General features: G+C 49.4%; 1 pseudogene; it reads right to left on the bottom strand.

Annotated features, from left to right (window-relative positions):
- Window positions 1-36: 36 nt before the first annotated feature.
- On the bottom strand, window positions 37-27261 carry LOC142586088 (uncharacterized; annotated as a pseudogene).
- Between the last annotated feature and the right edge of the window lie 673 nt (window positions 27262-27934).

Here is a 27934-nt window from a genome sequence, read left to right as displayed (position 1 = left end):
GCACAACTAAATGCTAAGGACATTTGCTCAAGTATTCTAAAGTGGATTCCAGTGGTCAAATCTCATAGGAATGTGGCACCAGATACTCGTCAAGTGACGGGGGGCAAAAATAAAAAAAAAGTCAGACACTTGACTGCCATACAAATACGTATGGCAGTTGGCAAGAAGGGTAGCCACACGGTACATGCGCCCCACTCGCTGATGTGACATTTATTTATTTTTGTGGAAGTCCACAAAAGCAAACTCTGTGGCAACCTTAGCAAAGCCCCACTCCACAGCTTGTCGCATCCTGCTCACGCACTTGTTAAAGAATGCTTCATTAGGCTGCAGGGAAGTGCCTCCAAATGGCTTGCATAGGAGTGGGAGCAAAGGGTAGGCTGAGTCACCATAAATGACAAACTTCCTGCCCATTGTGATTTTCTCGAGGTTCTCGTAAAGCTTGGTTTCCTTGAGAATGCCTGAAATTCAAGAATGTTGTTTTAAGATGGTGCAGAAACAGTGGTGATGCACTTTACATTCACATACTAAAACAAATATTTCATTATTAAGTAGACCTATGTTGATTCCAGGCTTCAGCAGAAACCCGTCTGCTTAGGAAATATTGAGCGCCGACAAAGCCTTTTGGCCGATATTAAATCAAACTGGGCCATCCAATATTGCAAATAAAATATTAAAATTTGGGTTGTATCTGAAACACAATGTAAAACAGTAACTTCTTAGAAGATTTTTTTTCATCTACTCTTTCAAAAAACACACTCTTAGGCTGTCGCTTTTTTTTAGCGTGAGTGCGCACTGTTTTTTTCGTTTAGCAACACGTAGCCTAAAGTGTCACTCAAAGTTCCGTCCCTATAAGTGCATTTAACTTGCCCGCTTGACAGGGGTATAACTGTTTCTATTCCTGGAGTAATCTCTAACTGCAAAGTTACGACAAAAGGCTTACTTAAAAGTTCTACAAGTGGACCGCTTCTATTAAGTGCACAAGCATTTCTATGCTTACCCAATGAGAAATTTGTCACATAACGCGATGAATGGCCCATACCCCCTTAAGCAATGTGTCATACCCTATGAGCAAGCAAAAAATGCAACGGCTCATTTCTATGTAAGGCAGAGGCTACAAGCACTCAGCAAAGCGAGGCGGACAGTGCGTGCATTCATTCAAATCACCCATACAACACAGAACATCATATGTTTCAATAAAGAACAAGCTCAAAACAAGCATCCAAACCATCAATAGAACATTGCATATCCCCCTCAGGAAATGTAGTCATGGTTTTGCAACCCCTTTGCTAAATTAACAATAAGTTAATTAACACCAAAGGCCATGGGTTTTACTCCCACCAAAGTTTAGGGTCCTAGTGGCGTAATTAACACCAGTGATCGTGGGTTTAGGTGCTGTTATGGACTCTATCTTAATTAAACCTGCCTTATCATGTTCGCTATCAAACGTGCAGCGAACACTCAATGAAGGTTGATAAGAGTTTACTGGTCAGATGAAGTTCCATAATACTGATAATGACACCAGGCTCCGTGGAGGTAAGCAAGTGGCACAATGTTTACGCACACTTAGAGAGCTACCTGAGGAAGTTCTGCATGAATTTTTCTCATCTACATTAGCGATATCGGCAACTGCATTTAACTCCACACCTATTCTCTATGCAGGTGACAGGACAATAGTAAGAATAGACTCATCAATTCTTTCCCAAACTACATACCTTATTGACCTCAACAACTTGGCAGAATGGTGAAATTTTAACTCTCCAGATTAATAAATCTAAAACTACATTTATGGTGTTTTACTCTGCCCTTAAAACTTCAGCCTATTCTATAGCAATGCCATTCTAACAACTTAAATTATGTGCTCTTAAGTGCTGCTTCCAATGTGTTATTTTAGTCTACAACTTAAAATATTCTATACTGATTTAGCACAAACCAAGAAATGACCTATTGGTTAATAAGTCTAATAAAAGCGCGAGAATACTATTTTCGCCCTACGTTACTATCATTCTACTACACATTCATTCACAGTCATTTTACTTACTATGTATCGTCCTGGTGTAATGCGTGCCCATCTGGTTAATCTACTTAATAACCTTCAGTTCTTTCCATGCCAGCACCCTTGCACTCCTTCGGGAACATTAAATCTTTCTGTGAATGCTTATGGTTAAATCTTATGGCTATGACTTATGATTCAATAAACATAATTATCATGCCATTCAAGGATATAAACAACCTCATTTCAAATAATGTATATGAAAAGGTATGCCTTTACGATTCCAGTAACATGTTTTGAGTAACAACATTTGGTACCAGAAGTATTCAGCAACTATGGAAAGCATAGCCCAATTTGCAGGTGAAATACTTTGGAATAACCTGCCTAATGATTTAAAACTATGCAGATGCTACGTTACGTTTAAGAAAAACTAATCCAGTTTCTAATAGAAGGTTGAGTTGATGGTCCCCATGTTTGCTGCTACTATTTGGTTGTATATGAATTATGTTTATTAGCTGTGCTTACTAGTCATTGCTAATTTGTATTCACTGTTGCTTACTCACTTCATGCACCTCAAAACAGGAGGTCGCCTTGCAGCTATGAGTCCTCCTCCCGTATATTTCACCCAATATGTACCACCTTTGCAATTAATAAACATTCTTTGATTTGATTGGAAGACACATTTCAGTTCACACGTGGCATTTTGCCAGGTCTGTTGTTTAGAAACCAAGTGTTGTGCTTGTCAAGATTTCAATACGCAGAAGATGCATGTATACTTGAGTGGTCTATCTGCAGGTCTGTCAGCACACAGTTACTGCAACAACTGTTTTTGCCTGCCGAAATAAAGTGTCCCATTGCTTCACCGTGCTGTACGATAGCTTTATTGCTAAAGCCAAAGCAGGACAGACGTGCAGACAAGAATTTTTCCTGCATTAAATTTTCCACAACCCGATCCCCTTTCCCTCTTTCTATTATCACTTGACATTTTAGGTTGTGCTAAGAGATGTATTAGCAACGGGAGCGAAGGGGTCGCAGTCACAAGCGTTCGGCGAAGGACAGCAACCACGAGCTCATGCCGTTAGCGATGGTGCTGTGGTGCAGGCAGGCTACTCTTCTTCATTACAATCGCCCTCCGCAGAAGAAGGTGCCATCCTGGCGGCTCAAGGTGAATAGACTACTATTGGGTCATAGTACGGCTTAATGCGAGAGACGCGGACAAGTTCGCGGCCGCGATGGCGTAGGTCCGTCGATGGCGTAGGTCCGTCGATGGCGTGAGGTGCTCTACGATGTAATTGACGGAGGACGTTTGCTCCAGAACGCGGTAGGGTCTTAGGTATTTTGCGACAAGATTTGAGGAGAGGCCGGGTGTAGTAGCGGGTACCCGAAGCCATACGAGAGAGCCAGGCAAAAAAGTTGGTGCAGAACGGTCGGCAGGTTGACGGGATTGCTGCTACCTCTGGTCCTCAGTAGAAAAAGAGCGGGCAAGCTGGCGGCATTCCTCGGCATGACCAGCAGCTTCAGATAGCGGAGTAATAATAATAATTGGGGTTTTGCGTGCCAAAACCACTTTCTTATTATGAGGCACGCTGTAGTGGAGGACTCCGGAAATTTTGACCACCTGGGTTTCCTTAACATGCACCTAAATCTAAGCACACGGGTGTTTTCGCATTTCGCCCCCATCGAAATGCGGCCGCCGTGGCCGGGATTCGATCCCGCGAGATAGCGGAGTGCTGTCGGATGCGTCAGGTGTATATGAAAGAATGGTATATAGCGTAGTAGAAGGTTCTCGTCCGTATAGGAGAAAGTAAGGGGAAAAACCAGTTGTTGCTTGGGACGCAGTGTTGTACGCATACGTCACGAAAGGGAGAACTTGGTCAAAGATTGAATCATCAGAGGCGACGGATATCGAGAGCATATCACCAAGAGTACGGTTGAAGGGCTCGGTCATGCCGTTAGTTTGCGGATGGCACGCTGTACTGGTGCGGTGGACGATTCGGCATTCGTCGAGTAGTGACTTCAAAGCATCGGAAAGAAAGGCGCGGCCTCTATCGCTCAGAAGTTCGCGAGGGGCACCGTGGCGAAGAACGAAATGTCGTAGCAGAAATGATGCAACGTCTCGGGCGGTGGCAGTCGGCAGAGCAGCTGTTTCAGCATAGCGGGTCAAGTGATCCACTGCAACATTAATCCAGCGGTCGCCTGCTGGAGTGGAGGGTAGCGGTCCGTATATGTCTATACCAACACGATCAAAGGGCCGACTAGGGCAGGGAAGGGGTTGTGACGGGTAGACTTGTCCGGGATTTTCGGCGTTGGCACTGAGCACAGGAGCGAATGAACTTTCGGACGTAGTTATACATGCCGTGCCAATAAAATCGGATGCGTAGTCGAGCATAGGTCTTGAAGAGGCCGGCATGCGCGCACTGAGGGTCTGCGTGGAAACCGTCGCAGGTAAGATCACGGAGATGGCGGGGTATCACGAGAAGCCACTTGGGGTCGTCAGAGAGGTAATTACGACGATAAAGAAGGCCGTCGCGAATGCAGAACTGAGTAGCCTGGCGGCGAAGAACGCGAGATGGTGAAGAGGTGGATGGATAAGAAAAGATGCTGATGAGAGCATTGATCCAGGGATCCTTGCGCTGTTCCGATGGCCCGCTGCGCAGTGCATGAGATGTAAGTGTGGACTCAAGGTCGAATAGGCACGCGCAGTCAGCGGAGACCGGTGAGCGAGAAAGAGCGTCAGCGTCCGCTTGTTTGCGGCCGGAACGGTAGAGAACGCAGATGTCATACTCCTGTAGCTTAAGGGCCCAGCGAGCAAGTCGGCCAGATGGGTCTTTAAGGGTAGACAGCCAACAAAGGGCGTGATGGCCAGTGACATCGAAAGGGGGACCATACAAATAAGGAGGAAATTTTCCAAGGGCCCAAACAATGGCTAAACACTCTTTCACTGTAACAGAGTAATTAGCCTCGGCCTTTGTCAGAGTTTGGCTCGCGTAGGCAACGACATATTCATCAAACCCCGGTTTCCGTTGCGCGAGCACGGCGCCAAATCCGACACGGCTGGGATCGGTGTGGACCTCTGTGGGGGATGCAGGATTGAAGTGGCGGAGGATAGGTGGCGAAGTTAGTAGGTGGCGTCATCACTGCGCGGGGAGCAAGCGGAAAGTTCTTTGTCGCCACTTAGAAGGACTCTCAGAGGTGCACTTATAGAAGCGAAATTTCAAATGAAACGTCGGAAGTATGAGCAAACACAAAGGAAACTTTGAAGCTCCTTTAACTTTTTGGTTGCGGAAAGTCGGTGACAGCGCGGAGCTTGGCTGGATCTGGAAGGACGCCGTCTCGCGATACAACATCGCCAAGAATAGCGAGCTTTCGGGCGCCGAAACGACATTTCTTTAAGTTAAGTTGAAGTCCCGCATTTCAGATCTTGCTCGAGACGGCTGTGATGTGTTCGCAAATCAGCGGCAAAAACAACTACGTCATCCAGGTAGCATATACATGTATTCCATTTGAGGCCGCGTAAAATATTATTCATCATTCTCTCAAAAGTGGCTGGAGCGTTAAACAGGCTGAAAGCCATTACGATTTATTCGTATAATCCGTCAGGTGTTACAAATGCTGTTTTAGGTCGATCAGATGGCGCCAAAGGGACTTGCCAGTATCCCAAACGTAGATCCAGCGAAGAAATGAACTCCGCTCCCTGCAAACAGTCGAGGGCTCGTCGATACGCGGTAACGGCTGAACGTCCTTGAGCGTTATCTTGTTCAGACGTCGGTAGTCGACGCAGAATCGAATAGAGCCATCCTTTTTCTTAACGAGGACGACCGGTGATGCCCAGGGAATGTTTGAAGGCTGCACAACGCCACGCTTGAGCATGTCATCAACCTGGTGGTCAATGACACGGCACTCAGAGGCGGATAGTCAGCAAGGGCGCTGCCGTAAAGGTGCATGACTTCCGATATCTATATGGGGAAAACCGGTGGATGTGCGGCCCAAAGCGGAAGCATGGCTGTCGAAAGAAGCTCTGAACCTCTGCAGGAGAGCAATGAGCTGGCTTCGTTCTGAAGATGACGTGCCATCGTCGATGGAGCAGTGGAAAGCTTCGAGGAGTGACTGATCAACCGCAGGGTCACAAGTAAGTGCGCCAAGGTCCGCAGAAGTAGAAATGGCAGGAGCCTCAAAGATGCAAAAAGTGTCGACCGGTTGAACAAGGCCTAGGCATTCACCATGAAATAAAGCTAAAGGGCAGTCCATGGGATTGTCGACGACCATTTTCGTGACGCCACTGCGAAGAGTAAGAAGAGCAAAGCGCAGCTGAGAACATCGGCGGCGAATGAACACCTCAGAGGGCGTAGAGAGAACAGTGCCATCAGAAATAACGGCGCACGACACAGGCACAAGCAGGGAACAGCGTGGAGGCAAGGAATTGTCTTCGGAAACAGTTGACCACTAGAAGGGCCGTTTTCGACAGTCTCAAGGCCTGGAAGTGCCGATAGTTCGAGTTCGGCGTCAAAACAGTCGATAACGGCGTTATTATTTGCAAGGAAGTCCCAGCCTTATATAATGTCATGGGAACACGATGGAAGCACGACAAATTCGACGGTATACAGCAGACCTTGAATGAAGATGCAAGCACTACAGGCAGCGAGAGGCGTTATAATTTGAGGGTTTGCGGTTCAAAGGGAGAAGTCGGAGAGAGGCGTCGAAACCTTTCGTAGTATGGGGCAGAGTTGGGCGGAGTATGGCGGCTCCTGTATCTACAAGTGCCAGAATGGCGATTCCTTCGACAGAGACTTCAATTACATTGTCTGCAGAGGGACGAGGACTTGTGCATTGCGACGTGGACGCAGTTCGTGTCTCGGGAACTTTGGCCATCAGTTTTCCTGCTCGGTGGACACGGGACGGCGCCGCATCGGAGAAATCGAGCGACGACGGGGAGATGGTCATCGGCGAGTAGAGGAGTCTGGGCAGTCAGGGGAAAAGGAAGAGGGAGGAAGGCTGGAAGACTAAGAGGAAAAGAGACGAGATCGTGGACGAGATCGGGAAAGTGCTTCAGCTTAAGGGAGAGGTGCCGTGACTGGTGTCTGCTCAGCGGTTGGAGGAACGGCTTGAGATACTTGCTCTTGAATGAAGTCGCGGATCGTATGATGCAAAGGAGGTGGTGGTTCCTGGACAGAAGATATGAAAGATAGCTAGCGGGCGATCTCTGGGCGAACGAATTCCTGGATTTTTACGAACAGAGCTGCATGGTTGTCGTCGACTCCAAGGCTTGACAGAGAGTCGGCGGGCGGGGTGGGACGTCGGGTGTGAAGCCGTTGCCTCCGCAACTCGTCGTAACTCTGGCACAATTCTATCACTTCAGCGACAGTTTGAGGACTCTTCGATAATAACATTTGAAACGCGTCGTCCTGAATACCCTTCATTATATGTTTGATCTTCTCCTCCTCATCTGACACCAATGCATTCACCCATTTGCAAAGGTCAACAATGTCTTGAATGTAGCTCGTGAAGGTCTCTCCGGCCTCTTGGGATCGTTTGCGCAAACTTTGTTCTGCACGAAGCTTTCTTACTGCTGGCCGACCAAAAACTTGGGTAAAGTTGGTCTTGAAGACCAACCACGAAGTGAGGTCGGCTTCATGGTTTAGAAACCATAGTTTCGCAACGTCCGTAAGATAGAATGCGACGTTTCTTAACTTGGTAATATTGTCCCACTGGTTATGGGCACTCACTCGCTCATAAGATGAGATCCAATCTTCAACGTCTTTGTAATCTGTGCCGGAGAAAATAGGGGGATCTCGCTGACGCAAGGCACCAGCACAAAGCAAGGTGGCCGGCGCCATTGGAGGAGCTGGAGGAGTGCATGCTTCCTCGGGCATGATGGGGGTAGAGTGCGACTCCGAAGTTCCAGGGTGGTCAAAACCCAGCACGTCCACCACTTGCTAAGAGATTTATCAGCAACGGGCGCGAACGGGTAGCAGTCACAAGCGTTCGGCGAAGGACAGCAACCACGAGCTCATGCCCATAGTGATGGTGCTGTGGCGCAGGCAGGCTACTCTTCTTCATTACAGTTGTCTCAAGCCAGTGGTTGCCACACTAATTCTCATGTAACAGTGATGCACTATTCTTGACTCATGGGCTGAAAAGTGGCCATGTTTTATGATCTCTTCACGTATTTCAAATATAAGGCCAACAACCTAAGGGTCAAGTTTCAAACCACAAAGATATGCACTTCTGTGGCATTGTACAGCAAGCCTGATGTGTATAAACCAGAAATAAAACCAATGAGCTCATCAAATGGTAACAAACTTAGTTCAGAGCTTTTTGTAATCATAAATGGTAGCAGCTACTTTGCCGTAAACTAAATAAAAAGATTGGCAAATTTGGTAGCAATGCCTGAAAGCACACTGCAACTAAATTAACGCAGAGGTTCCATTACCTCTGCACCTGCATGCGCACGTTTTCTCGAGCATTTGGATGGCACGCACTTACCCGCATCATGACGTCGCCCCTTGAAAGGCCCATCCAGTTGGCAAACTATGCCATTTGGGCACATCACAGCTTGATATTTCTGCACGTGGTGCCTCTTGTGCCCTGAATAGTGATCTTGCTGGTCCACCATTGGGCGACAAATCTGACGTGCCGTCCCATCGATGAAGGCCGAGCAATTATCAAGTGGGGCACCCTTTGCATGGACTGCCTGAGAAAAAGAATAACAGCTGAAGATTCAGCACAGGAGGAAGGTTGAAAAGATATGTTGTTGCATAAAAGTTAAGGGTGCTAATGTGAGCACACTTTGTAAAAGTGAGTTCCTCACTTGCAATGCTAACATAACCCCCCCTTCCCTCCCTCCCCAATTTTTCTAATGTGCAACCAGCACACTTTGACGTACATCTTCTCCGATGTGTTAAAAATGGAAACAGACAAGGTGAAACAGCTTAACTGACATATTAGAGCCAGGGCCTCAAGAAAATAAGCTTAATTTTTTTCCTTCACACATGGTGTGCACATTATGTCGCCATTTGTTTTGCCCAACATGTGCAGTGGTAGAAAATAAAAAACAACGTGTATCGAACTTTGGGTGTAATGAGCCACCTCCATCCTTTAACTTCCATGTGCTGCATATTGCGACAGGCAACCATTCTGCCAATGGCAGTGCAAGTTTCTCGATTGTGACTGGCTCCATTCAGCGAGTAACGCAAGAAAGCGAATCTCACTCGGGAATTTCGTTGCAGACTGGGCTTGATTTCGATCGAGTGCCCGTGAGGCCGAGGTATCGCATGGCGCACCCAACGTGCCGCGCTGGACGGATATTTCATTTCTCGTAACGCTTAACATGCGCATGTACTTCGAGCTGTTGAAAGTTATGCAGAAAAGCAACTTTACTGAATGCACAGTAGATATGCCGTAATTATGATGAATGATTAGGCAATGCACAGCCCAACATCTTAATGCACATCTGTTTATGGAGTGTCCTTTTTTTAATGAAGTTGCGTTACTGTGACTCATCTATCGACAGTCCATCGTGATTCGTGCCTGAAGGAGTTTTACTAGGCCGACTCACCTCGGAGAATTTCTCAACGGCGAGCAAGTTTAGCCACTTGTGCGTAGTCATGTCAGCCAGCAGGTGGTCGAAGTAGTGCTCGATATGAGCCAGCACTGAAGACACGACGCTTGACTGCACAGAGCTGTGCCTGTTAAACAAGAGCTCCAGCTCGCACAAACAATTGGGGTAGGCCAGGCGCCGAACAGAGCGCCTCGTTGCCTGGAACCCGGACGCACCGGGCGCTGACGACCTCTTCGGGAATCAGCAGAGCCGATGCGAGGTCTGCCAAGTTCACCTTTCGAAAGCGAAACAAGTGGTAAAACTCGTCGATGTTCATCGCCTCCACAGCCAGCAAACCGCGGTCCTATAAATAAAGGCGTGGCGCTGGCTCCGATTGTAGGAGACAAATGTCTATTTCTCTGCATGACAGAAAGTGCATTAGGAGATCGCGCTCAACAAGCCGTGATGTGACATTTGCACTTAGTGAACTTTACCTATGTGGTGACCAAAGAGAAAACCTCCCAAACAACGCAGACTTGCAGCGGAGTCCTGCAGAAGCCTAACCGCATAGAGCGAGCCGTCGCGGTGACCCAACAGCCAACCGGCTAACCACGCGCGCATGCACGCACCTATAAAACAAGACTTGGGCTTGACAGCAAAATTAAATGCTGCTATTCAAAGGTTTATAGACGTTTTGCATATATTTATATATATAAATACATATATATATATATATATATATATGTATTTATATATATAAATACATATATATATATATATATATATATATATATATATATATATATATATATATATATATATATATATATATATATATATATATATATATATATATAAACTAAGTATCTTGGTCTCGGCACGCAGCACTTTTAATTTGCAAGAGACACGATCATCATCGTCATATTACCGTTCCGTGTCGAGCACCCTGCACAGCTAAAACGTTTTCTGTCGACGCGGTACGGTAAGACAGAACAGTAATAGCGTACCCTATAGCGTAGTTTCCGTAGCACAGCTAAAAGACCCCAACATCGCAACCGTACGCCGTGGGAGCGCAGAAAAGGCTACCCCCTATCGTATCAGACCAAGATGCCCTGTTAGAAACCCTGCCCTGTTTGAAAGTTTGAAACCGAATCTCTCGGGCACGTGTGGTTGATAAATTTGTTTTATTTGATCAGCAAATAATTAGTAATCGTTTTAGCCTTTGACTTATCGCTTTCGATGCAGTTTTTTATCGATTATATGATGATTCGAAATTTCTGTCGGGCACTTTGAGAAGGCCGAATTGCGCTTATCTATTTTTGCACGAACCCGTTTTAATGTTTCAGAGGTGGAACGAAGTTAGAAATACAAGTGTATAAAGCTGTTTAAAGAATAATCTATAATTTGTGAAAGAATAAATGTAGTTGGCACTAGCTGCCTTTGAAAAGATAAAGAACATAGGTTATAAAATGACAATATCAGCCAAATCAAACAACATACGTGGCAATAGTGAATCTCCGTACAGTGCAATTAAACAGAAATGATAAAAAAGGCAGAATTGAAAGGTGCAGTCCAACGATAATGCGGAAGAAATCGGAACATGTATCGGGGAAAAGAAAATTGTTTAGAGTTTTAAACCACATGCTCTTTCTACAGAGTGAAGGAATGTCAATGGGCCGGGATGTTTGCGTGAAACGGCCATTTTTGAATGCCCATACAACCGGCATGCGAGAATAGACACTGGGAAGTTATAATTTTGCTGGAATCGACATGACCTCTAAGGTTATCTCGAATAGATCGCCCAAACTGGCGAGAATGCTGTACTAAGTCTTTCATGCGCTGTGAGTGATACAACGATCAACGACTGGCTTTCTATATTATGCCGTGAATTGAGAGGGCGTTTCCAGCTTGCGGCTTCGGGTGGCGCGTGGGGGAAGGCAGCGGAAGCGCCCACCTCGACATCAGCCGGGATTCGCAAAATCAGGCGACACTCTATCACAGCCGTAGGGTGCTCCGCTATTGTAGTGTAATTTCACAATTTTCACGCCACTCCTGTCAAACTCCAGAAAACGATTAATGTAATATGTCTCATCGATTAAATCGATTTATTGAAAGGTGGGCCTAGATGGCGAATAGTCGTTTTCCGTGATTTTAGTTGATTAATCGATTAACTGCCCGTCGATATAACGAACCCTCTTCTCGGGCAGTCGCGGCGGCTACTGATACGGCGCGCTCTGCCTGGCAAGAATGTGCGGCTGGGTGCCGGTTGAAAAGTTACCTGGACATGCTGCCATTACAGCTTCGTCCCAAACGCCTTTACGGAACACAGGGCTGTGACAGGCAGCGGGACGAGCTCAGTCTCGCCTGAACTTTGCTTCAATTTCAGTGATTACTCCACACTTATTATGCATACTGGTAAAATGCCGTGGATTGAGGCCTATCTTGCGGACCGAGAACAGTGTGTTACGCCTAATGGAACGAGTTCATTATATAAAACAGTCTTGTCAGGTGTTCCCAAGGATCTGTCCTCGGACTTCTTCTTTTTTCCATATTTATTTATGATATGTATGAAGAAGTGTCAACTCGTCTCAGATTGTATGCTTATGATTTTGTCGCTAGCGTGAAATGAATAGCTTAATTACGGTATTCACTTATAAAGTAACCTTGATTTTATGTTGCTGTGGTGAAGTATGTGGAACATGACCCTCAATTTTTCCAAATACGAATTTGTCCAGTTCCCTATAAAACGTCCATGTTATAAACTTTACGTGCTCTCTCAATGGCGAAAACCTACCTATGGTATTAACTTTTAAGTAATTACGTGTTTTGTATAAGAATGAATTTCGAGAATGACCATATTGACTATATCGCAGCCAAGGCTGGCCGTGTACGGAACTATATAAACGAAATCTCACGAAATCGCCAGCTAGATTGAAAAGACGCGCTTTACTTTTCAAACGTGCGCACTACATTAGAATTGGGACGGTCCGCTTAGGGCCCTGGAACAAGAACATGTGACGCCGAATTAGAGCGATCCAAAAGCATACACCATGATTCGTCACCTTGAACTTGGACTTCAGACAAAGCTGCTTTGATATAAGAATCAATTTAATACGACCGCTATTGCAAGAAAGACAGAAATTGATGTGCCTAAAACCTTTCACAATATCTTCACAGATGTTACAGGTATAAGCAACGAAACATATATACTTGATGCTACTTAGAGGTCCATCCACGTTAATCACTCCCTAGAGGTCTGAGAATATAAGTGTCGAATTGAAATTTTTATACATTCTTTATTACCGGAAAAAACGTCCATAGTTGGTATGTTTTCACGAAGGAGATTGTCTCCGTCGCATAGGCTCGTCACATTTAAGCATGACATGCTTCTAGTTCCTGTTGTCGGCGACCTTCAAACGACATTGAGCCAAAAGGCATAGCTGCTACCGGGCTTTCAAGATGAAAACGAAACGACAAAATCCCTGCATCATTACGAGTAAGGAATTTTATTCGGAACAAAGGAACACCATTCAGGTTCCAGACGGGTTACAGGAAATAAATTAACGTGGTAATTACATGTTCAAGATCTATGGCAGGTTCCGTGGCCCTATTATCTCTAGAGCAGAACAATGCACAAATTAAGTTCTGCGCAGCCCTTTAATCTGGGTGCATGCAAATCGCACTCTGCCATGTGCGCGTTCAGTGAAAGGACCCGACCTTTCTTGCGGAATTCGTCCTCTTCGAAGGTTCTATGACCATACTGACACGTGAATTGCATATCTTTTTCGGGTGACCATTTTCACAGTGTGAAAAAATATCGCTCAACGTGGGACGCACCCGCATTTATCGGAAATTGCTCGAGTGTTATCGACGGTTCTTGCAGCTAAATGTTGTCACCGAAGCTTGTGTGGTCTGATTGCAGGTGCGACGCGAGTTGCGTGAAACTTTCGGAAAGACAGGCGAGCACCAGCGATTACTCTGGCACCCGGATGGCTCATGTATAAAAGCTGACGCGCTTGAACCGCTGATCAACTTTTCGACAATCACCGACTCTGTTCGCCGCTATCGTTGTACTTTGAGCGTAGCCTGCTTTTGATTACACAAGCTCGCGGAACAAAAGGCTTGTTCCAATAATCACAGTTTTGCCGCCTTCTTCACCGTCACCATTACGTAACATCTGGCGAAGGGGCTTTGCGATCATGTAAAGAATGCCCCCGCAAAGCCGCGATTCAAGCCTGAAACCCGAAGAGAATACCAACATTGCCCAAGACCAGCGAGCTAGCCCAAGACTGCAACTCTGGCCCGGAGCACGGAGTTCTGCCTGATATGACTAGGAAAACTGCTGCCATCTCGACAACCACAATGGCAGCCGCAGCGTCTTCCATCTTGCTTCAACATCACAGGCAGCCCCCTACTTTCCGTGGAGCTTGGTCGGAATATCCGGAAACCTGGCTAAAAACATTCGAAAGGATCTCGGTCTTCAACAGCTGGACCTCTGAGGACAAGGTGCGCCATGAGTACTTCTCCTTGCAAGATGCCGCTTGAACATGCTTCGAGAACCGGGAGTCCACCTTCACAATGTTGGAGCTGTTCCGAAGTAACTTGCTGCGGGCCTTCACGAGCATCGTCCGGAAACAAATAACCGAAATTCGATTGGAAGCCCGATTGTAGCTACCGAACGAGAACGCTGCCATATTTATAGAATAAATAAGCCATCTATTTTTGCCACGCCGACCCAGAAATGTCCGAGGAGAAGAAAGTCCGCCTACTCATGCGTGGTGTAAAGGAGCAACTTTTCCGCGGAAGGATTCCAAGCCCACCAAATACCGTCGCAGAGTTCCAGCGCGAGGCAACCAACATCGAGAAAAGCCTGGAAATGCGGAACCGAAAAATTCAAGCACCACACCAACTCGTCAAACTGCACCGGAGTGCAATCACTGGCCACCGACGACATGCGCAAGACTATCAGAGCGGTCGTGCCGGAAGCGCTCCAGAAGCTATTCCCTCCATCACAGCCTCAAGTGGCTTCGATGCCGACGTCGTACGCGAGGAGCTCCAAGAATTACTAGGAGTAGCCCCTCAATTGCCGCAGTTTCAGCCGCAAGCGATAGCGTATACCGCTGTAGCCCGCCGTCATATTCCCCCTCCGCGCGCGCGGCAGGGCCCAGTCACACCACAGTTCTGACGTCCACCACCGCTCCCGCCAGCACAGCAACCCATCGCCCCGCGCAGCATACCAAGGAAGACTGGCGTTTGGCGCGCCCCCGACCACCGTCCGCTTTGCTATTAGTGCGGAGAAGTCGGGCACATCTACCGCCGATGCCCTTACCGCGCGATGAGACTGCGAGCGTTCACCATCAACGCACCGCACCCACAGCTAGGTGAACGCCAACGCTACATCGCCGACTATCTCCCTGTCACACAGTGAAGCCCTCGATGACCATCCCGCTCACCGTCGCCAGGCCGCTACTGGTACCCGCCACGCCGACCATACACTGGCCATGACCGGGGCCGGTCTTCCACCCCACATCTGGAAAACTAAAAGCAGCAACCGATGGAGGTGCGGTTTGTGTTCGACTAAATGACGAAGATACTGCGCCGCCGATGAAGACGCCGAAAATGCAATTTCGACTACATAATGACACGCCGCCATCCCGACGAAGCCTGGAAGCAAAGAACGCACCAACCAAGGACAATAAGCCGCGAAGTACCAGCCGCACATCAGTGCGACGCAGCCGCGATCCGACTCCGAGACCTAACTGCAGCGGAAGATAACGAACCACCGACCTCGACGTGCTTCTGGATGGCAATGCAGTCACTGCCTTAGTGGACACAATAGCCGAATACTTCATGATGAGCGGACCTCTTTCGACCCAGTTGAAGAAAGTTAAGGCTGCATGGGAAGACCATCAAATCCCGACAGCTGGAGGACACCTAATAACACGAACTGGAATCTGCACAGCAAGAATTACCGTTCATGACCGGATTTACCCTGAAACCTTCGTTATCGTCCAACAGTATTCACGAGACGTCATTCGCGGCATGGACTTCCTGAATTAACATGGTGCAATCATCGACCTGATGTCGAAGTCGATAGCGCTGTCGCAAGGTTAAGCGATACCACCATACCGCCGGAGGGCTTTCATATTCACACCCCTAGAGTGTGCTATGGGTAGTGAACACGCAGTCAAAATCCATTGCACTTTATCGCACATAAATATAAAATATTGAGATAAGATAACCATCAATCGCTAAAAATGTCATACGCTCAGTCCACAATAACTGCTATAAAAATTATTTGCACTAAGTCTTTCACAACTTGCTGAAAGAGCTTGACCAAGTAAAAAATCCTCATATGTTTACAGCCGTCGCAAAAAACGAGATTAGCATCACACCTTGATAACGATTATCTACCTACATACCACGCGAAAATGAATTTGAAATCAAAGGAAAAATGACAAAGTAGTCCGTGTGCCTATGATGCTTAAGCGCAAGGCAATGCCTTGCCATGCTTTGAGAGCTGACTTCGAAACAACCAAAATGTCCCTGTCACTACATTGAAGAAGGGTCTTTAAATAACGAACACGTAATACATCCGGGCATTCATGCACGCAGTCAATAAATGAAAAACACGATTACAAAGCGCTGGCACAATAACGACGGATGTCAGAGGTTTGCGCACACACACTCAGAACACGAGCAGTTTCCGAAAGCACTCGCGAAAGACGGTACGGACGTTCTTACAAGAAAGCAAATCCAACTGGCGTGGCAGCATTCCCCGATGCACAAACGGCACCACTCACGGACGGTACACATTCGTAGAACGGTGCACAACCACCCGGAAGAAAGTGTGTAGATAACACCACTCGACACCGATTCCGTCGTCGATTACGCCACTGAGAAACACAAACACCTTCTAACATTCACAAACCAAACGACGATGTAGTGCGAATTTGGAACAGAATTTGCGGCCTTGACCGGTTGATACGGCTGCTCCGCAGGTTGCTGTCCTTACTTTTAAACGCAATGTCAATAACGTTGTTGAAACAAGCCATGTAACTAGCACAACATAGAAATACTACGCCCCTACTACCCATGCCGTCAAAGTTACAGGAACCAGACGGCGATGTAAACAACATAGCATACCTCTATCATGAGGAGATGACGTCATTTCCAACCTTTGGTTATCAGTCATTAAGCTTCGCATTGCGGACCGAGGTTTATACATAGTTTTTTCATTCCTGCAATTCTTTCTCTCGAGCAGGGCGCGACTTGTTCCTAGGGACTGTGAGAGCGCTGCAGTCGAGCTTTGCGCCAAGTCAGCGGCGCTGCTCTGCTAACATGTGCACGCTGGTTGCGGGTGTTTGCACAACCAGTCAACCTTGTCGTGTAGCCAATTTTCTTTTCTCACTGTGTGTGACTTGTCACTATCGTCGTGCACGTGACCGACGGTCGAGGCCTTTTGCGTCCGGTCCAAGTTCTGCCCTCACGGAGACGCCAGTACTTGCGACGTGTGGGCTACCGAGGGTTGATATTTCGCACGAACTTTGGTTTGTAGGCCCACTGTTTTTTTTTCTTATCCCGAGATAAAGCTTACTCCTGGTACCATATTTTATGTCATGTTACGGAACTTCACGACATCACGCAGACGTGCTTCATGTCTTTGTCGACCAGCAGGTGCTGGAAAGCTCCCACAAATGGCAATAATTCCTTTCGCTCTCAGATCCGCGTTGTTACTTTAGAATTAGCAAAATACCATTTCCTGCGCGGGGAAAGGTTTGGGGTAAATCATACAAGGTATCTGATGTACAGTTTCAAAATTTTGACATGCTCAATCCACATGTTACACATCGCATGGCCATTGCGGCGAGGTCGTCGAAAGTGAGCGCGTTGCATGAAAACGCAAAACGTGCACAGTTCCTTGCTTCTTTCCAAACGCTCCAGTCTGCTTTTGCTCCCAACGAAAACACCGAACGCCGTCATGACAAAGGGAACATGCGCATGAGTAAGCAGTGTAATCACGTTTTGGCCTGTCTGGGACATATCCGCAAGACACAACCCGTCGCGTTCAATGAAGGACCAACCACCATGGAAGGCTACAAAGCAAGTGACGAACAACGAACAACATGCCGGGCCACTGGAGGATGTCACCACGCCTGATGTTCTAAGGAGCGTTGCAAGTTCCTCCGGGTTTACGGCTGACGACACCGTCCCTAAAGGTAGCGTTCCTGCCTGCAATGAACAAGACGACTCTGAAACGTCTTTTAAAGGACCCATCTTAACTCATGAAACTCAGCTAGTTGCAGTGACGCCAGAAATGATATAACTGTTCTGAATGCACTGCTTGACCTTCAGAAATGCCAGATGAAGCAACAGCAGCAGCCGGTAGATCTTCTTGTTACGCTGTCAATATCCAGAAACAAGAGAGAACAGCCTTTCTTAAAACCAGACGTATTTGATGGCAATTAGTCCCGTGTACATACCTGGGTTCATTTTTATGATTATGCTTGCTCCACACACCAATGGTTGAGTGACGCGGATCGCATACAGAACATGCGGGAATTTCTACGTGGCAACTCACGGAAACGGTACGACTTTTGGTTAAGTTCACAGTTGAATGAACGATGGAATGGGTGGAAGGAGAGTTTCTCTCGCGCATTCAAAGAAAATTCAATGGAACTTTGGACTAACACCATATTTTACAGAGAGAAAGCAATAAACATCAGAAGGTATTTGTTGGAAAAGCGGCATTTCATTTGTACCGCCGAGCCGAAACTTTCAGAATCGTCAGTTATCACTCTCATTACACACGGCATGACAAGAGAGTGCCAGAAACAAATTCAAGCTATGTCTCCAAGCACAATGGACCAACTGCTTTAGTCACTGGTGCATGCTATGACGACATATTTTAATGTGCCATCAAAACAGACAAAAGTCACAACTCTAGACCAAAGGACGAATACACACCAGGCTCGGTACTTCATAACCACGCATACTTCCAAAAGTCCAGGTACCACAGAGTCTCACCAATTCGCTGAAGAAACGGTGTTCCTTGTTAAATCAAGCGTTCTGACAGTGCCGATGCTTGTAAAGAACCGAAACATGTTAGCAATGCATCTCCTCACGGCATAAGGAAGTTGATACCTGTTTTTGCAGGTTCGGTCGCCGGTGAGGTGAGCGTCTCCGCAGAGAGCGCACTTGGGTTGCACGCATTCGTGTTCGTTTGTGGTTTGCAATCTTCCGCACTTTTCAAACACTTTTTCGGTGGGTCTGCGGCAAACGGCGTGCCTGTGACCGACTCGTGCACAGTTGCGGCAAATGTCTATTTGCCTATTGTACAGCGCGCAGCGGACCATGTTGGGGCTGCAGCGGACAAAGTTCGGAACTTTCATGCCGTTGAACAGTATGATCACGGTAGTCGGCTCCGAGGACCATCGGGTTTCTGGGTGTGTCAAAAAGGCTTTGCAGTGCAGCTTCGGGCAGGTCGGCATCGACGCCTCTGACCAAGCCTATACAGGTATTACCCGGAGGCGTAATGTAAGCCGCGAAAGGGTGCCTGTAGTGAAGAAGAATGCCCAGCGCCGCAGCCACATCGGCAGTCACCCGGGAGGCGCGAGCTCGAGATTGCCTGAGCTGCTCTGGTTGAGACACGCTGCCTGCTGCTCTCTTGTGTTGTATTCCTATTAGAGTCCAGCAGGAAAGGCGGGAACCCAAAGCCACACTAGGGAGTCCGGAAGAAAGTGACAATGCGGGTGATCATCGTCAAGTCTAGATTTTTGTTTCCCTTGGTCGACGGCTGTAAAGGAACGGGCGAGCTGACGGCATTCCTCTGCGCGGCGGGCAGCTTCAGAGAGGGGCGTACATTCGTATGAGTCGGGTCTGTACCGAAGAATGCTGTCCAGGGTAGTCGAAGGTTCGCCGCCATACAAGAGGAAGAATGGGGAGAAATTTGTGGTCACCTGTGGTGCAGTGTTGTAGGCGAACGTGATGATTGGCAAAATGAGGTCCCAATCAGTGATACCAGTGGCGACGTATTTGGGGAGCATGTCGCCAAGGGTGCGGTTAAATCTTTCCGTCCGACGATTAGTTTGAGGTTGGTAGGTGGTGGTGGTGCGATGAACGATGCGACATTTAGAAAGGAGCGCATTTACGACTTCGGAGAGGAATACACGTCTTCTATCACTTAAGAGTTCGCGAGGTGCACCGTGACGGAGAATAAAGTTTTTCAGGAGGAAGGATGCTATGTTGCGAGAGGTGGCAGCAGGTAGAGCGGCTGTTTCTTCGTATCACGTCAAATGGTCGATGGTGATGACTATCCAGCGGTTACCGGAAGCCGTGCTCGGAAGGGGTCCATACAGGTCAATGCCAATGCGATCGAAGGGCCTGGCAGGACACGGGATTGGTTGGAGTGGACCAGAGACATGCTGAGCAGGAACCTTGTGGCATTGGCACTGAGAGCACGACTGAATGTACTTGCACACAAAGGTGTGCATGCCATGCCAATAAAACCTGGAGCGAAGCCGGGTGTACGTCTTGAAGACACCCGCATGTGCACACTGCGGGTCAGTGTGGAAGGCAGAACATATTTCACCACGAAGGTGTCAAGGTATGACCAGCAAGCACTTGCGGATGTCAGAGACGTAATTCCGGCGATAGGGAAGACCATCCCGAATTTCGATGTGAGATGCTTGACGGCGCAAAGCTCGAGAAGGTATAGGCACAGTCGACGGATTTGAAAGGAAGCGGATCCAGGCATCCTTGCCTTGCTCCGAAGCCATGTCGCAGGGTGCTGGGAACGAAAGCACTTGGTCAACGGCAGAGAGGCAAGCATCGCTTCGGTTGATACGGGTGAACAAGAAAGCGCGTCGGCATCGGTGTGGCGGCGGCCAGACCTGTAGACAATGGGTACGTTGAAATCTTGCAACAGCAAAGCCCACCCAACTAATGGTGGTCTGTAATCACGTCGAAGGGCGGCCATAGAAGTAGGGTCGAAATTTACCAAGTGCCCGATTATGGCCAAACATTCTTTCTTCGTAACGGAATAATTCTTCTCGGCTGTGGTGAGGGTGTGGCTTGCGTATGCAACGACGTACTCGTCAAATCCAGATTTGCGCTGCGCGAGCACAGCGCCGAGTCCAACCTTGCTGGCGTCGGTGTGTACTTCGGTCGGAGCTCTCGCGTAGAACTGACGCAGTATAGGCCGCGAGGTCAGTAGACAACGCAACTATTGCAATGCATCGTCACAAGCGGACGACGAGGCGTAGTCATTCAAGTCGCTCCGTAGAACCTGATTCAAGGGAGCGGTGATAGACGCACAATTCCGAATGAAGCGGCGAAAGTAAGAACACAGGCCAACGAAGCTGCGAAGTTCTCTTACGGAGGAATGTTTGGGAAAATCAGCAAGTGCACGGAGGTTGGTGGCTTCAGGAAGAATACCATGTTTAGATACTACATGGCCAAGGAGGGTGAGCTGACTTGCGCCAAAGTGGCATTTCTTCAGATTGGGCTGAAGGCCGGCGGCAGGTAGGCATCCTTACCAACTAGCTCAGCTTTCTGTCGTTCTAAACAATTTCTCCAGCCTACAGATGTTGGTGGGAAAATCGGGCGAAAAAATGACCACGTCGTCTAAGTAGCGGAGGCATGTTTTCCACTTGAGACCACGCAAAACATTGTGCATCATACGCTCAAATGTTGCGGGGGCGTTGCAAAGCCCAAAGGCATGACACGAATTTCATACAGGCGATCTGGTGTTACAAAGGCCGTTTTAGGTTGGTCTTCGGGTCCCATGGGGACTTGCCAATAGCCGCTGCGTAAGCCGATAGAAAAGAACTCCGCGCCTTGGAAACAGTCAAGGGCGTCGTCAATTCACGGAAGAGGGTAAACATCTTTGCGAGGTATTCTGTTAAGACAACGGCAATCGACACAGAATCGTATGGATGCATCCTTCTTCTTAACAAGAACAACGGGAGATGCCCAGGGGCTGTCCGAAGGCTGAATGACGCCGCGCTTGAGCATGTCAGCTACTTGGTCGTCGCTAACACGGCGCTCTGTCGCGGATACGCGATATGGTCTTTGTCGCAGTGGCGCATTGGTACCCGTGTCGATGCGATGCCAAACACTTGACGTGCGGCCCAAGGGAACATGCTGGCAGTCGAAAGACGAATGGAACTTGTCGAGAAGGCGTAGAAGCTGGGCGCGTTTAGAAACAGTCAAAGTGTCGGCGATGGAGCTATGTAAAACATCGGGTGAAGTCGGCTCCTGCGCGGGGTTACAGGTCACTCCGGCGACCTCATGAGTGGCGATGGGACCAGTTGGCATGTCAATGACGGCAGCAGGGTCGACACACTGGGCACGGCCAACGCACTCCCCACGAAGCAAAGTGAGAGGACAGGATAATCGGTTGGCGACGAGCAATCTGCTGACGCCGGCATGAACGTCCAACGCAGCGAATGGCAGCGTCGAAGATTTGCGACGAGCGAAAATTTCAGTTGCGTAAAAAGTGTGGTGGCATCAGCAACAATGTTGCATGACATTGTGGCAAGGGCAGATGAGTGCGGTGGAATTGTAACGTCTTCGGCAACAAATACTTTATCTTCAGGTTCACGAGCGTCAAGGAGTGGGGCATTACACAGCGTTTGAAGTTCCACTTCAGCACGAGAACAGTCGATGACGGCCTTATTAGCGGAAGAGAAGTCCCAGCCCAAAATAAGACCGTGGGAACAAGAAGACAGCACCAAAAATTCGACGATGTAGAGGAGGCCGTTGATCACAACGCGAGCAGTACGCGCAGCTGCAGGCGTGATGCGGTCTGCGCTGGCAGTACGAAGTGACACGTTGAACAGTGGCGTCGTAACTTTTCTGAGCGAACGGCAAAGTTTGGCACTAATAACTGAAACTGCGGCACCAGTGTCAGCAAAGGCGAGTGCTGCGATGCCGTCCACATATAGGTCAATAAATTAGTCGGAGAAGGCTGAGGCCTTCGTCTGTTCGTGGGTGACGTAGTTCTTGCCTCTGGAACTGTGACGATTAGTTTTCCCGTAACGGCGAAGAAGGACGACGGCGCATCGGCGAAAGCGAGCGGCGTCGAGGCGATGGCGAACGGCGGTCAACAAGAGGGCGGCGGTCCGAGTAGGAAGACATCGGACCGGGGTCCTGAGACGCGGAAAATGACGGGTATAGGGAAATGTATGGTACGGCGTCGAAGCTAAGGCGGTAGGACGTTGCACGGTGGCGACGAAATCGTGCAACGTGGCCAGGTACACCACATGCAAAACATACTGGCCGGTTGTCATGAGTGCGCCATTGTCCACTGCTGAACGGAGTGAGGAGCTGGAGGCAGTGGCATTACCGATGGGGATGGCGCAAAGTTCGGAGGTGGTGGACGCGCGAGAGCATCGGCATAGCTTAGAGGTGCAGTCACCACGGGAAAAGCAACTGGAGTCGGCACAGGCGGAGTCTTGCGGGAAGAAGGGACAGCTGTGTACAGTTGCTCCTGGATGACCTGGCGAAGGTTGGCCGGCAAAGGCGAAGATGGTGGTGTGGCTGAGGACAGCAGCGAAAGCTGACGAGCGACATCTGCACGCACGAACTCTTTTATCTAGCCAAGCAGGGAGTCCATCTCAGGAGCCGCGGTCATGCTCGCGAGGGTTTCGTCGGACGCAGGGGGGCGCCGCCTGAGAAGGCGCTGTTTGCAGAGCTCGTCGAAGTTCTGGAAAAGCTCAATGACCTGAGAGACAGTGCCTGGGTTTTTGGAGAGGAGCACATTAAAGGCATCGTCGGAAATGGCCTTCATGATGTGACGTACGTTGTCCGCCTCCGCCATCGTCGGGAGGACCCGCCGGCAGAGGTGGACGATGTCCTCTACGTGGCTGGTGAACGTTTCGCCAGTTTGCTGGGATCGGCTTCGTAGGCGTTGTTGAGCGCGAAGTTAGCGCACGCGAGGGCGGCCGAAAACTTCTGCGATGCCGGTTTTGAAGCTAGCCCACGAGCGGAGATCGGCTCCGTGGTTTTTGAACCACAGCTTGGCCACGCCCGATAAATAGAAGATCGCGCTGCCGAGCTTTAGAGGATCGTCCCATTTGTTGGTGTTGCTGGCGCTTTCATACGATTCCAGTCAATCTTCAACGTGTTTCTCATCGGTGCCGCTCGCGATATTAGGATCCCGCTGACGCTGGGCACCCATACGATGGCTGGAGTAACCGGTGGGGATGTGGGGCTCGGGTCGTCAGGCATGACGGATGGGAGAGTTCGGGTGCGTAATTCCAGCTTGGGAAAAACCGTAGCACCTCCGCCCGAATCTAACAGGAATACAGCACAAGAGAGCAGCAGGCAGCGTGTCTAAACCACAGCAGCTCAGGCAATCTCGAGCTCGCGCCTCCCTGGCGACTGGCGATGTGGCTGCGGCGTCGGGCATTGCTCTTCACTACATGCCATTTATCCGCCAAGGTAATCTCCCGTACTTTGGAGTATGCATTGGCGTTCGATTCGGAGGATGTCATTTTAGCAAAGATATCCTGCATTGCATTCGGACACATGATGTTCTCCGCGGCTGCCGCCTGGTGCAGCTTGGCCGCCGTTAAAATAGCGTTCGTGACTTTGATCTGACGGCATTTTCTCACGTACAGCCCTCCCTCCACTCCCCCCCCCCCCCGGGTGGACGGCAACTCGAAAGGGGGATTTAGGTTGGCGTGGTAGCCTGCAGTCTGCGGCAACCTTTCTTAGCTCGCCGGCTTGTTTGGCGCAAACGCGGGCGCCTTTTAGCTTTGCCTTGTGCGTCTCGTTCTCCACGCAGGTTTTTTCCGCGTTCCGCTTTCTATGAGCGGTAATCCAGCCGTTGGACCCGGCGTCTTCTTTGGAGATTAGCTCGCCCTTTACCATTGCCTCGTAAGGCATGACGGAATGTTGTAGAACGTTCTTGCAGGTAGGCCAAGTGAGCGGCCGCGCCTTCCCGCCTTCCCGCGCTACGGCGGAGCCGAGTCGTGCTAAGCCGACATAGGCTTAACCCTTGGTGTCGCAGAAAGCACCCACAAAAAGGGTTTCATTGAACCTACCGTGACAGATGCGGCATCCAATTGCTCCTCGTAACTTCCCGGAGTCGTTCCAGTAGAAATTGTAAGGAAAAAGTACATTGGAGCAAGTAGGTGAACTTCGGTTGGCGGAGCTGATGCAGACACTTCCGCACGTCACGCCGCCACCTAGCGTCCCGCCTCCTCGGAGCACCGCCACGGCGAAATCGCAAGTTCGCTGCCAGTAAAGCTTTCGCTTTAAAAAAGAGAGACGGGTCGCCAAACGGGCATAGCACAACCGCCGTCACTACCTTCGGGGGCGTGTCTGGCGTCGCATTGGCCTGTCGCTAGGTTACGCAAGAAAAAGAAGCCGAACGTGGAAGTTTATTTATACGCAAAGCTTTTGAGTTTTAACGTTAAAAACCGCAATGTCTGTTGGCATCAGATTGTTTTTCCGACACCCCAAGGCCGCTAACGTGTGGCGTAGAGAGTGCTCAGTGGGTGTACAGGTAACTGAGTCCATGGGGCGTCTGGATACGGTAGCGGAGCGCCGTAGGAAAGAGGCTTAGGCCAGCGATCCCTCGCTCGGTGGGTCGTAGCACTTTGCTGCGCAATTTGTCGATCAAGGTTGGAGTTGCTTATTTAAACATCAGTACGCTCGCTTCAGGTTCTTGATTGCAGTCATCCACTGCAAATCCTCGCCGCATTCCTGAAGCTTGTCGCAGGGTACAGAGGTCCTCTTCTGAGGGGATACACCTCCGAGGGTTTCTTCCACTGCCGTACTTTCGCGCCTAACTACCAGCGTCCACCAGACCGTCCGACGTATTGGACGTGTCCCTAACCGGCACCACGGCATGTGTGAGCACGACCTCCGTCCTCTTGTCCAGGCCTTCCTTCGCAGCCGCTTTGTCTACTCCCTCCCCTATCTGTTTGTCGCGCCGAGGAAGACAAGGTGAACTGTGTGATCCGCCAAACCTACAAGTTGGCCCTTGCACTCCCCACCTACACCTCCACTTCTCGTCTGCTGGCAATGGGCGTCTACAATACTCTTTCAGAACTTGTGGAGCCCCATCGCACGGCACAACTCGAACGCCTCTCTCGCAGCCCATCCGGTAGAGCCCTTCTCTCTTCCGTCCACTTGACCCCTGTGTCCCCTGCCTGTGTAACCCACCCCTTACCCTCCTCTGTATCTTCCACGCTCACTGTCAAACCTTTTCCCAAGAACATGCACCCTGAGCATCACGCACCCGCCGCTCTGCCCGTGCCTACACCCTCTGGCGCCAGTACGGCACACAGTCTAACGCTATGTAGGTCGATGCGGCGTCATGCAATGCCCACCCCGCCTACGCCCTTGCCACCACTTCCCATACACTTTCTCCCCTGACCGTTGCCGCTGTACCTGCCCGCACCTCCACGGCAGCAGAGCAAGCAGCTATTGCACTCGCCATCTCGCCATTGCCACTGCCCCGACCCGTTTCATATTTAGCAACTCCAAAGCTGCAGTCCACAACTTTGCGAAGCGTCGCATCTCCTCCGCGCTCAGCATCCTTGAGCACTCCCCTCCCACTTCTCGTCGTATCCAACTGCTCTGGGTTCCGGCTCACGCGGGGTACCCTGGCAACGAGGCGGAAAATTCCATCGCTCGCGAGATGACACACCGAGCTGGCCCCCTCCACTCCGAGAATGACACGCGTGACTCCCTCCTCACCTTCCATGACATCACCCTTCATTACTGCAACTCTCGCCTATCCCTCCCTCCCCCTCACGCATCCCTGTCTAAGCTGCAACAGAGCACGTGGCGCCATTTACAGGCCCACACCTTCCTTTCTCCTGCCCGACTTGCCCTTATTCACCCCGGTGCCTTCTCACCCGAATGCACGCTCTGAAGACACCCACGAGCAGACTATGCTCATATTCTGTACTCATGCCCGAAACACTCTCCCCCTTCCACTTGGCATGTATCTAGTCCGCAGCTGTTGGAGGCTGCTTTGGCCAGGTCGGAGCCGGATGTCCAGCTGCGGCTAACGATCTGGGCAGCAGAAGTCGCCGCCAGGCATGTTCTAGTGGCCACGACTGGCAGCAGGAACGCCACCCACGGAACGGCGGCATCTTCATTTTCTTTTCTTTTTCTTGACCTACACTAAATAAAGCTTGTACCACCACCATCCCCTGCAGGTGAGCCAGCACAGCGTCCGAAGAAGACGCCGATAAAATGCCACTGCTGTTCGTGCACATAGTCGCCATGCGCTTGGCAAAAACGCTGGTCTGCTGCGCGCGCTCCGCTGAGGGGAGCATATCAGCGAGCGAGCTACGCGCTCCGTAAAACTACGCATGCGCAGTGGCGTCTAGGCTGGCTCGTTGGCACCGCTGGTCCCACATTACAACTCTCTACTAGCGTGACGTATTTCCTGTTGCCAGTTTTCGCGGAGTATCCCCTCTCCCTGAATTCCTCTTTATATAGGCAATGTTCGCGCAATAAAAAGCGCCTCGTCACTCATATTTTCGCTGCTGTGCTCTTCACCGTCGCTGCTACGTAAAACTATGATCATCGCTCTTTGACTCAAATGCTGCCTGGAGACAACCCGTGGTGGAAAGCATGCGATCACGCGTTCACAACCATACGCCCTCTGCTCACCCCTCCTCCTGTTCTCCGACAGTTTCAGCTCTCGGCCCCAACTGAAGCCCATGCAGATGCTAGTGGAGTCGCCATTGGCGCGGTTCTCGCCCATGGTCTTGAGGAATACGTCACTGCTTATGCTTCTATCCGCACGCTTACAAAGTCAGAGCTAAACTACTCTGCGACATAAAAGAGTTGTTAAGCTATACTGGGGGCAATTACAAAGCTTTCACCTTATTTATACGGCCGCCCATTCCTTGTAGTTATGTTCCACCACGCGCTGTGCTGTATCAGATTCATCGGAATGTGTTCCCGTATATCATGCTGTGGAGCATGCTGCACAATGCAGAAAACTCGCCCGCCATCTTACAACCGGAGATCAGATACCCCAGAAGCATCGTCGAGGTGGCTTTTACGCCCCAAGTTTCCCTTCCAATTCTATGATTCGGCTGTGTGCCCTACCTTTAGCTTCCTGCTTTCACCTGAACTGCTCCCAAAATGAAATCAAGAGTTCAACGAAAACTTGTCTGTTCAGGATTGCTCATAGTCAAGGGTTATTTCCGCTTACTGTCATTGTGAATAAGGACCCCGTATGGGAGCTGAAACGTCTTGCTCTCTTTGATTTTAATGTTTTTGGTCGGCGTCCGTTTTACAATTGATCCTGCTCCTAATATAGCGTGGTCATTGCCGTGCGACGGCACAAGCTTCCCCCGTGAACTGTCCTAGAGCCTCTGTCGCCTTCTTCTCATAAGCTCCGTCGCTGTCGCAAAACTGTTCACGTAGAT

The sequence above is a fragment of the Dermacentor variabilis genome, chromosome 6 (assembly GCF_050947875.1).
Source record: "Dermacentor variabilis isolate Ectoservices chromosome 6, ASM5094787v1, whole genome shotgun sequence".
Classification (NCBI taxonomy): domain Eukaryota; kingdom Metazoa; phylum Arthropoda; class Arachnida; order Ixodida; family Ixodidae; genus Dermacentor; species Dermacentor variabilis.
Note: the sequence above shows the minus strand (reverse complement) of the source record. Positions and strands in the feature narration are given on the sequence as shown.